Source organism: Vitis vinifera, chromosome 4, assembly GCF_030704535.1.
Source record: "Vitis vinifera cultivar Pinot Noir 40024 chromosome 4, ASM3070453v1".
NCBI classification, from domain to species: domain Eukaryota; kingdom Viridiplantae; phylum Streptophyta; class Magnoliopsida; order Vitales; family Vitaceae; genus Vitis; species Vitis vinifera.
The window spans coordinates 17,960,529-17,978,959 of NC_081808.1; positions in this window are offsets into that span (position 1 = coordinate 17,960,529).

The window sequence follows — 18,431 nt, forward strand, 5'->3', positions numbered from 1 at the left end:
GATTGAGGTACTGCAGATTAACAAACCCCAACAGTTGATGTATAAAAAACCATTAATGAGAGTACCCTGCAAAAATACGTTATTAACATCAAGTTGATGAAAAGGCAACCATTAGCAACTATAAGACTAAGAATTACCCAAATAGTAACAAATTCACAACAAGGCTAAAGGTGTAGGTAAAATCTATTCTTGGCCTTTGGTGAATCCTATTGCCCCCAAGCGAGCCTTGTGTCGGGCAATTAATAGATTAGGGTTCCTCTTAATTCAAGATATCCACTTAGAGCTAATAATGTTTTGCCTAGGGTGTTTAGGAACAAGGGTACAAGTGGAGTTTCCAAGCAATGTATTGTACTCAACACTGGTGGCTTTGCTCCATTGTGGAAATTTCTAAGCTTGAGGAAAGGTTAAAGGTTAAATTTATGTTAAGGAGTGTGTGGTTAAGGAGGTATGATGCAAGTCGATCAATCATTGATCCCGAGAACTAATTTTTATTTCTATTTTACTATACAATAGTCATGATAGTCTATTCCTAAATTATATAATTGAATCATACACTTTTTCGATTTAAGTTTGTACCTTGTGTACGCGCGTGTATATATATATATATAAAGGTGATCAAGTTTGATACGATTTGTCAACACATTATGAATTCAACATATTTTTCATGGGTTTGGATTAAGTATAAATGCGTTTAGGTCAACTTGCATAACACGAATTTGATCGAAGTGACTCATATAATAATTTTATTATTAACTTAATTATATATTTAAATTATTTAACTCATATTTGACTTTTTTTTAAATAAATAGGTCAATTAAGTCATAAATATATTTGATTGAGACATTATTAATCATATAAATATATACAAAACATAACTCAAAGTAATTATTAAATATGATGATCTGATTATCAAATGGGTTAAATGAGTTACATGATATATTATTTATTTAATAATTAGATAATATTTGAGTTTTATATTTTTTATACGATTATTATTTATGTTGAGTTTGGATTGAATTATATAATAAAATATTTGGGCTTTGACACAACACAAACATGATTCACGGCACGAATCGTATCCCAATATACTAATATAGGACAATATCTCTTGATATACTAATACAGGACAATATCATTAGTGCATGGTTGGGTGGAGTAAATGCTGGAAAACATTAACATACATTATCTACTTGTACAACATCCCATGCTCTAGGCAAATAAGATCCCATCAGCATCACCGACACTGCAGCGCCACTAAAAAATTGAGTCACCAACGTTGAGTGTGTTCACCCTTTTTACTTCCAACTTGTTCTATTGTGCTACTTTGAACACTATGAAATGTACCTTTTCCTAATTGTTTCTGCTAGAAGTCCATCTTTCTTGGACAACACACTAAAATATCTTTTAGATTCTTTCCAATAAAATTGTAACAATGGCGGTTAAAAATTATGTATATATTGGTGGCTTTGTAACCCAATGATGACCATCATTTAAAAAGGGGAGAATTGTGTTTTGAGGTGAGATGAACTTAAAATTGAACAAATATCTATATATCATGCATATTTAAACTAAAGACTCAAATAAAATGTAAAAATTAAGTTGAAGGATATTATCTTTCATTAATCTCTAAAATATTCTTAACCCCTACATAGGCACATAGTGAATGTGAATTTCAATTTTTTGTGTTTTTTTCCCTTTTCTATTCCCTATTATGTATTACCCATTTCTAACTTTTTGCTTTTTTTTTTCTTTTTCTTCCTATCTATATTTCTATTTTATGTCAAATAAAAAATAATAATATTTTTTTTCTTTCATTTTTAAAGATATTGAATCTTTTTACTCTTATTATAAGCAATGATAAAATTTTTGGGATTTTTCATCCAAATATTTTTTATCTTTTTGTATTTATCTTTTAGTTTAATTTTTTATTTTTTATTTTAAATTTATATTACCCTTTCATTTATATTTTTCTCTTATTTTTAAATTTTTTTTAATATTTTCCACATTAACCATATTTTAAAAAATTAAAAAAATTAACTATCACTTCACTCTTATTATATATATATATCCTTTTAGCTTTTTAATTTTTAATGTTTTTAAAAAGATAAAATTATTGAAAAAATAACTAAGATATGAAGTTCTAATATTATATTAATAACTTATCTTATCTAGATAAACTAATGTAAAGTATTTTGACTCACAGTAAGAAAATTATCAATACAATTTTTTAGTGAAACTTTAGAAATTAAATTTTAAATAAAATGTGTTATATAAAATTTTATCTAAAAATTATTGAAAGTGGTATTTAATTTTTTTTATTGACTTTCAAACTTATTTAATTTTTTACTTGAAAGGTAATAGAACATGTTTACAAAAAAAAAAAAAATTAGTTTTTCATTTTTTAAATAAATGAGTATAAATATATTAAAAGAATTAAAGATAATCTTAGTAAAAATTTGATAAATATGATTATAATTTTAAATATAGATTCATTTGGATAAAATTTCACCAAAAAAAAAAATAGTGGAAAGAAAGAACATTGCTAAAACTACAAAAATAAAATATGCAATTACAAAATTTTGATGATGAAATTTAAAAAATAAAAATTGAAACAATTCTAGAGTGAGAATTTGAGTGGGGAAAAAAAAATCCTTGAGTGGAAAAAAATGGGAAAGTTTTTCAAAATCACTTGAAATCCTTAACAAAAAGTAGTCCTGTACACCCTTGTACAATTAGTAATTTTGTCTTATACAACTAGTATAATACCCTTGTACAATAACTCAAATTTCATACATCATCTCATAAATATCTGATAATAAGTCGGTTAACCATGTTTGCATTGGTTTGTTTTAAAAAAAGACGAAAAATTGTTGTATAATTTTGTTCTACAATCATCATAAGTGAGGTACCTATTCAAATGACCATATACAAGTTAGATAAAGTGCATAGGATGAATGTATGTTTAAACAATGTGTGTGAGAAATGTTATTTATCATCGATTAGGGGAATAAACAAACAAGTTTTTCAAAATCACTTAAAATCCTTCACAAATGATGGTCTTGTACACCCTTATATGGTTAGTATATTCGTCATGTACACTTAGTGTAAATACCTTGTACAGTGATCCAAATTCCATATACCCCCTACTTAATGTGTGCTCATAGATAGGTTAACCATGTTTTCATTGATTTGATTAAAAAAAAAATAGTGGAAGATGAAAAAACAAAATTTTCCCTCAAACATTATTAGTGGGATAAGTATTCAAATTGTCATGTGTGAGTTAAATAAAATGCATAAGATGAGTGTGTGATAGAGGAATGTGTACCTTGAGAGTGTGCAATCCTTAGATGACAAGACAAAAAAAAAAATATATAGTTGTCCAAAATTGATTGAAATCTCTCACAAACGATAGCCTTGTATACCTCTTGTATAGTTAGAACATTTATTTTGTATAGTTATATAACATTTGCCTTCTGCAGTTGAACATTTACCTTATACAATTAGTATAACACCCTTTTACAATGGTACAAATTTCAGCAATATGCATACATTATGTGTCCACATATGATGTGTGGACCATGTTTCAAATGGTTTGATTTAGAAAATGATATAAAACGTAAAAACAAAATTTTTCCCCAAACATCATTATTGGGGTAAGTATTTGAATTGTCATATGCGAGTTAAATAAAGTACATGAAATAAAAGAATTTGTGGTAGGAGAGCGTATAATCCTTAGATGACAAAAAAAAAAAATTATTATTAAAAATATACAGTCTTATACACCCCTTGTACAATTAGTGTAACAATCTTGTATAATGGTATGAATTTCATACATATACATAAATTATGTCCAATGTAAACTATGTTCCCAATGGTTTGACATTTAAAATAATTAAAACAAATAAAATATTATTTTAATTTTATTTTCAATGCAAAATGTAATTAAAAATAAGACAAAGAAATTACTTAAAAACTATTATTTAAGCCAAATTTATTTATTTATTTCCTTTTATTTTTGGAAATAAAAAAAAGTATAAAAAATTTTATTTAACCATAAAAAATATAAATATAAGATTGGTTAGAAAGTACCAAATTTATTTACTTATTTCATTTTATTTTTGGAATTAAAGAAAATAAAAAAAAATTATTTAACCATAAAAAATATTAATATAAGATATGTTAGAAAATAGAAATAACCCTAAATTTATTTAATTATTTCATTTTATTTATTTAAATTAGAAAGTAATTTATTTTAATAGATAAAAATGTGCACAATTAATCTCTTACTTTGTTAATTATGGATATATTAAAATTTTCTATTAGAAAAAAAATAAAAAAATTAAAAAAAATTAAAAAGAGTAATAAATATATATAATTTAGTTATTTAATTATTTTTCATGTAAAAGATAGTCACACACAAAACACATAATTGACAAATTCCTTTGTTTAATGGTAAACATAATATATTTTTTTATTAAAATAACTAATGGAAAAAATACAAATGGATAATCAATTAATGAAATTTAATTCTTTTTATTATTTTCATATAAAAATAGTACTAAACAAGGTTTTCAATTTTATTTTTAAAAATAGTTTTCATTTCTTAATTAAATGTTTTTTCAAAAAGAAAATATAAAATATAAAAATCATATTACCATTTTTTTAGAAAGCATTTTTTAAATAGTTTTTAAACGTAATTTTTCTTTATTTATAATTTAAAATAGAAAATAATACTGATTTTCAATTATTTTAAAAAAAAAGTTTTAAAAAATAATGAAAAGTTCAAATTGTTAAAATATACTTATTATGGTTGCGTAAATAGTAATGTAATAAAGACCAGAAAAGCTTATTTGAAAGGTCAATGCGTATTTTAGTCCATCACTATTTTATATCCTTAAAATCAATTAGAGATGATATACAGATCTTTGATCAATTTTGAGACTCTTCTCACCCCAAAGCACAATTCTCCCTTTAAAAAATAATAATAATAAAAAATAAAAATTGATGAGTGACTCCCTTAGCCGATATATTATGACCTATTTAATAATTGTTTTAAAAAACAATATGAAAAAGAAAAAATAATTTTGTATTCTAAAAATTAAAAAATAAGACTTTTTAAAATAACACATTTTAATTGTTTCATGATCATATATGGAATGTTCATATTAAAAATATGATATCATTTGTCAAGTTTTGCATCCAAAATGTATAAAACAAATAAATTTCAATAAATGATTTCATCGCATTTTGCGAGCCTCAATCACTATCGAATTAATCATCAAACTTGGTAAATAAATTTTATAAAATTATACCACCGACAATTTGGCAAACATAAATTAATCACCATTGAATTGATTATTAGATTTGATAATTTAGCAACTTGACTTCTTGAACTCAACAAGTTCAAGTTTGACAAAGACAAGATCCTAATCTACACTATATATAATGTATGAAGTATTTTGATTTTTTTTTTTCCAAAATAACCTTATCTTTCTATTATATGTGCTTATATCCTATCGTTATTATATATAATTAACTCAAATTTCTTATCATTATTATATGTTCACTTTTTTGTTTCCTAAAATAGTCTTATCATTTTTATTATATACGTTTATATTTTATCATTATTATATGTAATTAATTCAAATAATGTTTCTAAATAACCTATAAATTGATTTAGATAATGTTTCTCTTTTTAAAAAATTATCATTCTAACACCCAAAATTAACTTTAGGGGTAAAATAGTAAATTATAAATTAATTAAACTCATTAAGGGTAAAATGATCTTTTTTCAATTAATAGTCCTAAGTATAAAATAGATTTTCTTTTTGTCTTCTCTATTCAGAAAACCATATTTACAAAAAATAAGAGAATTTGATAACATAGAGATGAACATATTAGATATTATTTAGAAAATTTTAATTTAGATTAGGGTTAATTTATTTTAATTTTTTTTTAAGATCAAAATATTGAAAATTTAATAATATGAGTTGATTTATGGGGAAATTTTGGAATGGGGAAATTTTAAGTTTTCAGAAAAAAAAAAAAAAAAAATCATGACTCCCAAATGGTGGAAGTGTCTTTTATAATTTATACATATATAAAGGTTTTGATGTACTACACATTGGGACATCAATCTAGAAGAAAAAATAAATAAATAAATAAATAAATAACTATTTTCCAAGAAATTGGTTAAAGTGAAATGTATAGTAGAGTTGGTTGGAGTAACATTGTTCAATTGTTGAAGTTGGTGGGTTGCAAGGTATTGAAAAGAATATATATATATATATATTTGATAATAATAGGTTTGTAGTTCTTTTGCTCAATGATGCCTAGAAAATGTAGGGTTTACGAATTTTTGAAAGTGTAAAAGAAAGCAACAATCATAAAGGAACGCATAAAATAAAAAATTGAAAGTGTAGGTTGTGCTTGTGTATGTGTGTTAGGCTAAAGAATATATATAATAAAAATAAAGGAAGACGTGAGTGCACTAGAGGGATGGAAGGAAGGCATCGGAAATCAAGAACATAATATATATCAATGTAAAAAATTTACTTAGGATTGTCAAACCTATAATTAGAGATTTATAGTAATAGTTATTTCTTTATGTTATGCTAGGTGAAGAATAGATTTTTCAGAATTATTTTTCTCCAATGTTTTTTAGGTCTTTTTTTGGGGTAAGGGAAATTATTACAAATTTTGCAAAAGAAAATAATTTTTTTTCTTTATTTATGTTGTTTGAAATGTGTAATTATTATTTTTGCTTTTATGCGTGAATCAAATATATTTTTGCATGAAAAATGTATTATAACATTTTTGTTGTTTAACATATGGAGATATTCTACTTTAGTGAGTTTGGATAAATAAAACAAAGAATTTAACTTTGATTTGTTTGGCCATTGTCAACAGAACACAATAGTTGACTTTTTTGTCCTTGTCAATGAGATATAATAATTGAACTTTACATTTTTGTGGTGGGGAATGTAATAGATTTGGACTCCAACCTCTAGGTGTTTGGTTAGAGGTTACTAGTACTAGTAGTATTTGGTTTCATCCACCTTAAAAAGAATAATTGAGGCTAGCTACCCATTTGTAAAGTCCCACTTGATTGGGCACTATTTGTTATTTGATAACCAGAGTGAAAACAATTGAAATGTATTTGATTTGAAATGGATATGAAATGATTTTGACATATATGAAAATGTTTGGTTGAACAGTTTAAATGTATTAGCATGTTTAACTCAAAAGTTTTATAAATAAAATATATATTATATCTCCTATTTATAAGTATAATTGAAAATATTTGTCCGTGAATCTATGTTAATATTCCTTATTAGGTTTTGAGCTCATTCTCATTTGTTGATAATTTTCTAGGTACCCTCAGTTCGAGCAAGGAGTGACGGTTAGGAGGGGAAATTGGCTTGTTAAAACATTTGTTAAAAGTCTCTTTATTTTGGACATTGTTTAAATGTGAAAATTTATTTCCCATTTGAATTATTTGAGTTTGGTATTATTTGGAAAATAACACTTAGGTTGATGTGTTAGTTTTTTTTTTTTTTTAAATGATATTTCGAGATTTTAGAATTTATTTATTTTACTACTCTGAACACCAATTTGGTAATTGGTAATTTCTAATTACAAGATGAATGTTTGTGTCGTTTTCACTTTGAGCCTTTAGGCTCGAGGTGTGAAATGACCATCATGCCCTTGGAGTGAGTTTTGGGGCATAATAGAGTTATATTAGAGCACTAGGTTATGATCTTGTTGGAAACTTGTTTTAGTTCACTTTGGGGATAGATGAGTAATGCATTAGTTTAAGTTTCAGCTTCATCTTATATAAATTCTTTTTCTTCCTTATAATTTTAATTGTCTAATGGTTTCTTAGTGACTAATTTAGTTATACCTAATGTTTTATAAGACAACATGCCACCAAGAAGAACAACATCTTCCCAAAACAGTCAGGCTAATGATGATGTACCTTTTCTACTTGAGGGTTTGCCTCCCATGAATGCAGAAGGGCTTTATAGATATCTCAGAACTTTAGCTAGTCTAGTTAAGCATCAAGCTAGAGCTACTGAGACTAATGGTCAGGGACAATCCTCATATTCTAAGGGTAGCTTCTTTAATGACTTTAAGAAGTTGGGTTCTCCTTATTTTTTTGGCAGTTTAGATCCAATGGAGGCACATGCTTGGATTCCTTAGATGGAGAAATTCTTTGATGTTATAGATTGCTCTGATGAGCAAAAAGCCTCTGTAGACCCTTCATTTTGTTCTCCTAACACATGTCCTATTAGGTATTTGTTCGATACTTTACAACAATTTCCTAGTGGCCCATTGCTACTTGTGTAACCTATCTTTTTTAAGCCACCTTGGAGACTTTGGTTGAGGGATTTACCTAACCCCATTGTGACTCTTGGTAGCCCTATTTAGACTTAGGATCATTTAGGCACCTTAAGTCCATTTAAGCACCCTAAGCCTATTTAGATCATTTTTTGCATGGGCATGGTTTGCATGGCTTGCATGTGCTTGATTTTGTTTTTGTTTTTTTTGTTTTTTTATCTTTCTCTATTTATTAGTTTTATTCATTTATTTACTTATTTTTAGAAAATTTCATGAGCCTAATAATCATATTTATTTCGTTTTTATTTATCTATTTATTAATTTATTTTGATAGAGAGTTGCTTGAGTTGATAATTCATCTTAGTTTTGCATGTAATCTATATTTTTAATTTCATTTAAAATTGTATATTTTGGATTTTTAATTCTTAGTCACATGTTTTTTTCTATTATTATTCTAACCCTTAGTTTTCTTTTATTTGTATTTTTATTTTCCTTTTATTTATTTTTTATTATTTGTTTTGCATGGGATTTCACGTGTTCCATTATAGAAAGGAAAATTCTGACAATCGGCTAGTGATTGGAATGAGAGGAATGGAGAAGAAAATGAAGGAAGGTGTGATATGAAAAATATGAAAAGAAGGAACATCTTTGAAAGGAAGGTGTGATATGAAAAACATGAAAAGAAGGAACATCTTTGAAAAGAAGGGACCATTTTAGAGAATGAAATATGGGCTCAGTATCATCTGAAAGACTTCACGTAATAACCTGGAGCTCTTGAAGGGACCAGCGGCACCATTTGGAAACTGGCAGGACGCATCAAAAGAGGGTTTGAGTGTGAGAGGGTGCCATTTTTTAAGGGATAGAAAGATAGAGCTTTGAGAGTGTGAGAGGGAGCTGTCGTTTTGGATCGGTGCAAGGAGTTTTTCAAAGGGAAGAGTGTCGTTTTTTTTAAGGAATCAGGAAGGAGTTTTTTTTAGAGTATGAGAGGGGTTGTTTGAAGGGATCAAGAAAGAGAGCTTTGAGAGCATGAGAAGGGGCTACCATTTTGGATCAATACAAGGCGTTCATTTTTTTCAAAGGGTTGTTGATTTTTTTTTTTTTTTTATCATTGGGTTGTTGATCCATCATAGGATTAACTCCACGTCACAGTTGGTACTCTTCCACTCATCTTTCACCACACTAGCTGCACACCACCTTCTCTGGTATCTTCATGGCCGTTAAGTGAGTCATTTGTTTTTTTTTATATATGCATGGGTTTTCAATAATAGTGAAGGTCTAGATTTTTTTTTTCAAGTGGAATTATTATTATATTGGGTGGTTTGGCTTTTACTAGCTTCGACATGTATTGGTTTTGATATGACAACATGAGTTTTAAGATTAGAATTGTTATTATATGGGTTTCTAGTAGCAGTGCAAGTCTAGATTATTTTTTTCAAGTGGAATTATTATTATATTGGGTGGTTTGACTTTTACTAGCTCCGACATGTATTAGTTTTGATATGGCAGCATGAGTTTAAATATTAGAATTGTTATTATATGGGTTTTAAGTAATAGTGCAAGTCTAGATTATTATTTTTCAAGTGGAATTATTATTATATTGGGTGGTTTGATTTTTACTAACTCCGACATGTATTGGTTTTGATATGGCAGCATGAGTTTAAAGATTAGAATTGTTATTATATGGGTTTTTAGTAATAGTGCAAGTCTAGATTATTTTTTTCAAGTGGAATTATTATTATAATGGGTGGTTTGACTTTTACTAGCTCCGACATGTATTGGTTTTGATATGGTAGCATGAGTTTAAGTATTAGAATTGTTATTATATGGGTTTTCAGTAGTAGTGCAAGTCTAGATTATTATTTTTCAAGTGGAATTATTATTATATTGGGTGGTTTGACTTTTACTAGCTCCGACATGTATTGGTTTTGATATGGCAGCATGAGTTTAAATATTAGAATTGTTATTATATAGGTTTTCAGTAACAGTGCAAGTTTGGATTTTTTTTTTCAAGTGGAATTATTATTATACTAGGTAAGTGGTTTGACTTTTATTACTAGCATATATTTGTTTTGTTTTAATATGCCAGCATGAGAATTGTGTTAGGGTTAGTTTTTGATTTATAATATTAAATTCGAAAAACATAATTTTTTTTATGTAGTTTTAATTTGAGAAAAAAATATATATAGTTTGATATTTATTTAATTTAGTTTTGATTCATTTAATTATTGATTATTAGTTTATTTATTTGCCACCAATTTAATGCTTTGTAATCTATTTATTTATTTATTTGTTAGTAATATTGATCTTATGAGTTAAAAAATATCTCCAAAACTTAACAAAAAAACCATTAGCATCTCTTGCAAGGGAAGCAATGTATTACTTGGGCATATTAGGCATAATTACTACTCAAAATGTATGAAACTCATGAGAATTAGTATCTAAAATGTGTGGTTTTTGAGTAATAATCAATGGTCTCCTTTAGGTGTGCTCAGAGATTGGTGCATGTTTGAGTTTCAGTTGGGCCACCTTTATGCATTGTGATTAGTGCGTTTCCATCTTTTTTGAGCTTCGTCCATGTCATTTCTCTTTTTGTGCCTTTGTACCTTATAGGAGTATTATTCGTTTTGTTTCGAATTCAACTTCTTAGATTATAGTTGGAGATAGTTTGGTCAGGGTTTCAAAGCAATCATGTATGGATCCTCAGCATGTTACAGTTGATCGACTTACAGTTACCATGACTCTATTCAGGAGGCATTAATAGTTTTGAGCCATAGGATTGATGGATAGTGAAGCAGATAGCATTTAGTTCATGATGAGATGTCTTGTGATTCACTGTCTCCCACCCCCACCACCTAGTTAGCCAGTGACATTGTTGAGGGTGACATCATACATTGATGAGTTTAGCGGATACTGAGTCGAAGTTTATCAGATGAGAGTTCTTATAGAGGATGTTAGTTTTTCTATAAGATGGGAGATTTGGTTGGCATGGTTTTCTTCATGACAAGCATGAGATGGACATATTGGATGATAGTTGGATGGGTAGCACAGATTAGCCAGAGATAGTTCACTCTCTTATTATGCTTGATATCTTCATCGTTGAGAGTTAAGGAGAGATTCAGTACATTTATGTTAGGGCATCCTGCTTATGTTGATGATATGTTTGAGGATGATGTTAGCCCAGTTATGGTAATGGAGATTCATCTATTCCAGGAAACCCTAGGGACTTACTTGGAGTACACCACATTTCATTAGAGAGTTGATCCTAGAGAGGAAATATGATTGACATATCTAGATAGAGACCGGTTCCCAGACCCCACCAATGTGGACCAACTGATGAAGTATTACATTTGAGACCATGGTCGCAGGATGGGTGGCCATCATTTCGATTAGCCTTACACTATCACCTCTATCTATATATTAAACCGTTGTTAGCCCATCTCACGTGATATATTAAAGCTTTTTTTTCTTTCTTATAACATTGATTACCATTTCTATACTCGGGTTGGGGCCCTTTGATGTATATGCATGCTTTGCTAGGAAAGTCTTATGAGCTTTAGACTTATAGGCCTATCTTCTCATTCTTGTTACCATCCCCTTATCACCCCATTTGTTCTATTTTACTATCATCACATTCTCATTCTCTTTCTTGCTTTTATCATTATTTGCTTCATCTTATCTCTCATCTTCCCTAGGTTGATGATTCTTCACATTTTGGTGCAAAGAAGGCAGTCATATCACTCCGTTCATCCCATCATTTGACATTTATTTGGAGATTTTAGTTTGAGAAGTTGTCTCATGGGATGGGGTTCATGTATTCATCAGTGATTTGAGAGAGTTTGTTCACTCCTTGTATATTTTCCATTGGAGTTCAATTTATCGATGATCAGAGCATGCACATTAAAAAAAAATGTAATGATATGTTTGTGTATGGTATCTTGCTCCATTGGGCACTTATGTCACCTTTTGAGGTCTGTTTGTTGGGTATATTTGTCATTATGGGTTCTTATGAGATTTTTATATGAGTTTCCACTCATTGAGCCACTCTTGTTATGCATTAGGAATGTCAAGGGTTTATGTGAGAATTCTATGAGATCCTATGCTTCTTGGATCATGGTTGATATGTATTAGGTATGAAAGATGAGTGACATTTTACTAGGGCCTCCGAATCATTGTCTTATCCACCATTCCATCATTGGTGATATGACTTTCCTTTATTATACTGATATGGCTTGATCATCATTCATTCCACTTTCTCATTGCCTTATTTTGTATCCCATCACCTCTTTCCAGATCTTCATTCCACTTTTTATCCATTTCCTACATATTGATACACATTTCTGATTCAATACCTTCTTCACATCATTCACATGCTTGATTGATGGTTTGATCACTTATCCTTTCTCTCATTTTGCCATAGACATTTGCTTTGGTTACCTTTAGGTCCATGGCTCATGAGATTTTTCTATGTATTACATCTTGTACACAAGGGTATAGGTTTGATCATTGGGTATTTGAGCCTAGTTTTCCTTCATTTCTTTCACCCTATCACCCTAGCCTACGTTACATCCCGTGTCTTAAGACCACGCTGAGGCCATGATATTAGATGTTATCTTTGACAACCTCTACTTGGGCCGGTGTTTGGGATTTGGTTGACATACAGACATCGTCCCGTTTCTTCTTCTAAGAGATGCTTCTTTGATGCTTGGAGGTGATTTATTGATGAATGTAGATGATTGCTTCATCTTATGGATGATATTTGACGTTGTCTGGCTCCCCATTCTACTGTGTATCAGCTATCATACTAGAACATATTCCTTCTTTCATTTGGTTGAGATGAGCCCCTACTTTGAGCTTGGGCATTTTCATCGATCGAAGATCCCTAATGGAGTATGTTGAGATGACATCAGTTCTAGTGGAGCATTGTTGAGCTCATTGACGGTTTTCATGATTCTAGGTTCCATTTACGGAGTATTTTTGAGATGGACTAGTGGATTATTGTTGAGCTGGGGATAGTTGATTGATGATGTTAGATTCATTCTTTGTTGTGCACCAAATATCCACACTGAGGCATTTTTCCCCTTTCTCCGAGATCCTTAGTCGTGGTTGGGTTGTGTGGCTATCCTTGATCTTGATTATTGAGATGTTTGATTGATGTTAGCAGATGGTTGATTGACGATGACAGATGTTTGGTTGGCGATGTCATATTCTTTGTTGTGTATCAAATATCCATACTGGGGCATATTCCCCCTCTCCTTGTCGATATTTTGTTTGCATAGTGGTATGAGGATGGATGGTTGATGTTGGTTATTTACCTCATGACTTTGACATCAGATCTTATACTGGGACATATTTCTCCATTTTCTTTGAGTATCCTTGAGATTGGAACAACAGCCAGCTTGGTTTTAGATTGAGTACTAGTATGGGGCTTCCGACGATTGATTGTATCAGGACCTCCCTACATGGATTTGTTGAGATAAAGATGGATCACATCAGGTTTCACCCGAGGCGCATAGGTGGATCCTTTAACCAAATGTTCTTGAGATAGATTGATTTCATCATTGATTACCTTGCAGATTGGGTTATCCAGATAAGCAGTATTTTGGTGCACTTTGAGATTTTCTTTTAGATGAGTCACGATATACACACTCTGAGATTTACATTTTGAGGTTTGTCCCCAGAGCAGCTTGTGAGACATAGAGTCGATTTTCATTTATGACCCAAAGTAATTTCTTATCCATTTAGAGCCTAGAGCTCTCGACCCAGAGTCAATTTTTTCATTTATGACCCAGAGTCATTTCTTTTCCATTTAGAGCCTAGAGCTCTCGACCCAGAGTCGTTTTTCATTTATGACCCAGAGTCATTTCTTTTTCATTTAGAGCCTAGAATTCTCGACCTAGAGTTGTTTTTCATTTATGACCCAAAGTCATTTCTTTTCCATTTAAAGCCCAGAGCTCTCGACCTAGAGTCATTTTTCATTTCTGACCCAGAGTCATTTCTTTTTCATTTAGAGCCTAGAATTCTCGACCTAGAGTTGTTTTTCATTTATGAACCATATTCATTTCTTTTCCATTTAGAGCCTAGAGCTCTTGACCCATAGTCGATTTTCATTTATGACCTAGAGTCATTTCTTTTCCATTTAGAGCCTAGAGCCCTCGACCTAGAGTTGTTTTTCATTTATGACCAAGAGTCATTTATTTTCCATTTAGAGCCTAGAGCTCTTGACCCAAAGTCGTTTTTTTCATTTATGACCCGGAGTCATTTCTTTTCCATTTAGAGCCTTGAGCTCTCGACCCAAAGTCATTTCTTTTCCATTTAGAGCCCAGACCTCTCGACCTAGAGTCGTTTTTTCATTTATGACTCAGAGTAATTTCTTTTCCATTTAGAGCCCAGAGCTCTCGACCCAAAGTCGATTCTTCATTTATGACCCAAAGTCATTTCTTTTCCATTTAGAGCCTAGAGCTCTCGACCCAGAGTCGTTTTTTTTATTTATGACCTAGAGTAGTTTCTTTTCTATTTAGAGTCTAGAGCTCTCGACCTAGAGTCATTTTTTTCATTTATGACCTAGAGTCATTTCATTTTCATTTAAAGCCTAGAGCTCTTGACCTAGAGTCGTTTTTTTCATTTATAACCCAGAGTCATTTCTTTTCCATTTAGAGCCCAGAGCTCTCAACCTAGAGTCGATTTTCATTTATGACCTAGAGTCATTTCTTTTCTATTTAGAGCCAAGAGCTCTCGACCTAGAGTCGATTTTCATTTATAAGCCATAGTAATTTCTTTCCATTTAGAGCCTAGAGCTCTCGACCCATAGTCGATTTTCATTTATGACCCAGAGTCATTTTTTTTCCATTTGGAGCCCAGAACTCACGCCCATGAGTCATTTTTCTCATCTATGACCTAGAGTCATCCTTTTCCACGTAGAGCCTACATAGAGTTTTTCCATCTTTGTGATTGCGACCCCGTATTTCAAGCTTACTCTCGTCATGTGCTAGGATAAAATCTCTGGTCTTTTACTTTTAGTTCTTCGGTATAGTTCACTTCGTTCCGCTCATTATTCATATTTTTACTCACATTCCGTACACTCGTGATCTCTACCGAAGAGGAGCATATTTGTAAACCCTCCATTTTGTTCTCCTAGTACATGTCCTATTAGGTATTTGTTCGATACTTTACAGCAATTTCCTAGTGGCCTGTTGCTACTCGTATAACCTATCTTTTCTAAACCACCTTGGAGACTTTGGTTGAGGGATTTACCTAACCCCATTGTGACTCTTAGCAGCCCTATTTAGACTTAGGATCATTTAGGCACCTTAAGTTCATTTACGCACCCTAGACTCATTTAGGCACCCTAGGCCCATTTAGGCACCCTAGGCCCATTTAAGCACCTTAAGTCCATTTAGGCACGCTCGGCCCATTTAGGCACCCTAGGCCCATTTAGGTACCCTAGGCCCATTTAGGCACACTAGGCCCATTTAGGCACCTTAGGCCCATTTAGATCATTTTTTGCATGGGCATGGTTTGCATAGCTTACATGTGTTTGATTTTGTTTTTGTTTTTTTTTTATCTTTCTCTATTTATTAGTTTTATTCATTTATTTACTTATTTTTAGAAAATTACATGAGCCTAATAATCATATTTATTTTATTTTTATTTATCTATTTATTAATTTATTTTAATAGAGAGTTGTTTGAGTTGATAATTCATCTTAGTATGTAATCTATATTTTTAATTTCGTTTAAAATTGCATATTTTGGATTTTTAATTCTTAGTTACATGTATTTTATTATTATTATTCTAACCCTTAGTTTTCTTTTATTTGTATTTTTATTTTCCTTTCATTTATTTTTTATTATTTGTTTTGCATGGGATTTCACGTGTTCCATTAGAGAAAGGAAAATTCTAACAATCGGCTAATGATTGGTGATTACTACTCAAAAAGTGCTATTTGATAGCTTGTAATTAACTCTTTTAAACACTTTTGAGTAGTAGTTATTGCCTTTTAACCCAATTAACATGTTAAGGACCCTTGCAATCAATTCTAATCAAATTGTGTTAAGTTTTGGTGTTTTGATAGTTTTTTATCACCAAAGCAATCCAAGAATGAGGGAGAGCTGTATATAGTTCATGGCAAAGCTTTTGGAAGCTCAAATTCATGAAGAACCAAGCTTTGGAGCTCCATAGCCCTTTGCCAAAGTCGTTCAAAGTATGCAAGGAAAGAGCAATGGAGAGAGGAAAAACAGAGTGAAGAAAATAGAGGACAGCAGCTGCAGTCTTCTTGCACACTTTTGGAGCACTTCTCAAAGTCCATTTTCTACATGCTATATACCATTTCAAAGCTCAGGAAGTCAAGAATCCAATGCTTCAAACCGTGTACGATTTGGAGCTGAAATGAGGAAGTTACAGCCTTTGGAAGATGACTGCTCCAAGCTGAAGGAAGGATTCAGCAAAGTGTTGCGAAATCACCCTTTTGTTGCGGAATGATTTCGCAGCCTTTTTGCACAGTGCGGATTTCCCTTGAAGTTTCACGCCGCGATGGAATCCAAACACCACAAGATGAAAGCCAACTTCGCAGCGGTGCGGAACCAGCCTTTTGTTGCGAAGTAATTTCGCAGCCCTTTTTGGATGTCTGCGAAATCTCGCAGACCTCGTTTTCACCTGCGAAATGGTCCTTAGTGCTTCCCGATATTTGTGACCGACACTTTGGGATATTTTTCTTCAGATTTTTGTGTCTAAATTTCCATTTTCTCCTTATATTCAACCACTCATGTAATTCCTTAGCTAGGAAGTATCCAAGGAAGGGTAAATTACCTTCCTATATAAACTCCCTTGCATCCACTGTTCTCAATATGTAATAGATAGTAATAGATAGATAAATATATAGAATATACAGAGCCTTGCTCTGTTTTTCCTTCATTTTCATTTTCATTTTCTTGCTAGCCAAACATTCTCTGAGGATTTTTCCTTAGAAGATGAGAGGCTAGGCTCTTTGTCTCTGGGAGTAAGGAAAGTCGGGTAAGTTTCCACATGCATAAATTGGAAGTTTTGTTGTTTTAGTTTTTAATGAAGAGAAAGTGTGACCCGTTAATGATTTTTATCTTTTTAGTTAACTTAAAACGCCTTTAAATCACCTGGGCCAACACTTGGTAAGGCAAGTAATCTCCGTCCATGGAGATGCACTAGTTTACCCCTTTGGAAGGTGGTTTGAAGGTAGGATTTTCTATAATAGCCAACACTTGGTAAGCTTTTGGACTCCAAGGAGACATCCATTAGTTATCTCTTGCGAGCTTTTGATGGGAAGTCCAAGGTTAAAGATCACCTTGAATGGCAAGTGCTAGGTGAGAGGTATGAGCCATTGCAAGATGCATCAGTGAGAGGGATTTAGTGTTTGAACCCATTAATGGGAAGCATCTGTACAACACCGGTTAGAGAATTAACTATATGTTAATTCTCTAATGCGAGGAAAAGAAACAAGTGACCGGAACTCTCTTTTTGTATGAAGAACCTGAGCCTAGTGATCTGAACTCCAAGAAACACTTTTCTTTGTAAGTAAAATCAGTTACTATTTGTGGTTAGTTTAAAACCAAACCTTTTTTCATTTAAACAAATTTATGTTTTCTTTTAAAGCTAACCTTGAAATGAAAAGGCACCAATTCATCTTTGAATTAATATCAATTGTGAAGTGAAAACCCATCCCAGTGAACGATCCTAGAGCCACTATGCTATAGTAGCTTTGTCTTTGCTACCCTAGTATATGGTGTAATAGGTTATAAATTTTGTTGATTACTCCCTCAATCAAGGAGCACCAGCTGGACACGAATCAGCTGAGACACCAATTGGGCACGAATCAATTGGAATGAGAGGAATGGAGAAGAAAAGGAACGTGTGATCTGAAAAAAGTAAAATGAATGAACACCTTTGAAAGTAATTGACCATTTTAGAGAATGAAATATGGGTAGCCGGCTCGTGGATGCATGGGAAAAGAAAAACTCACCAGAAAAGAAAGATGGAGCGTGAGTGAATGGGATTTAGGAGAAAGGGAAAATGGTGGTCTGAAAGAAAAGGGAAATGCACCATTAAAGGAGAGATTGGCAGCC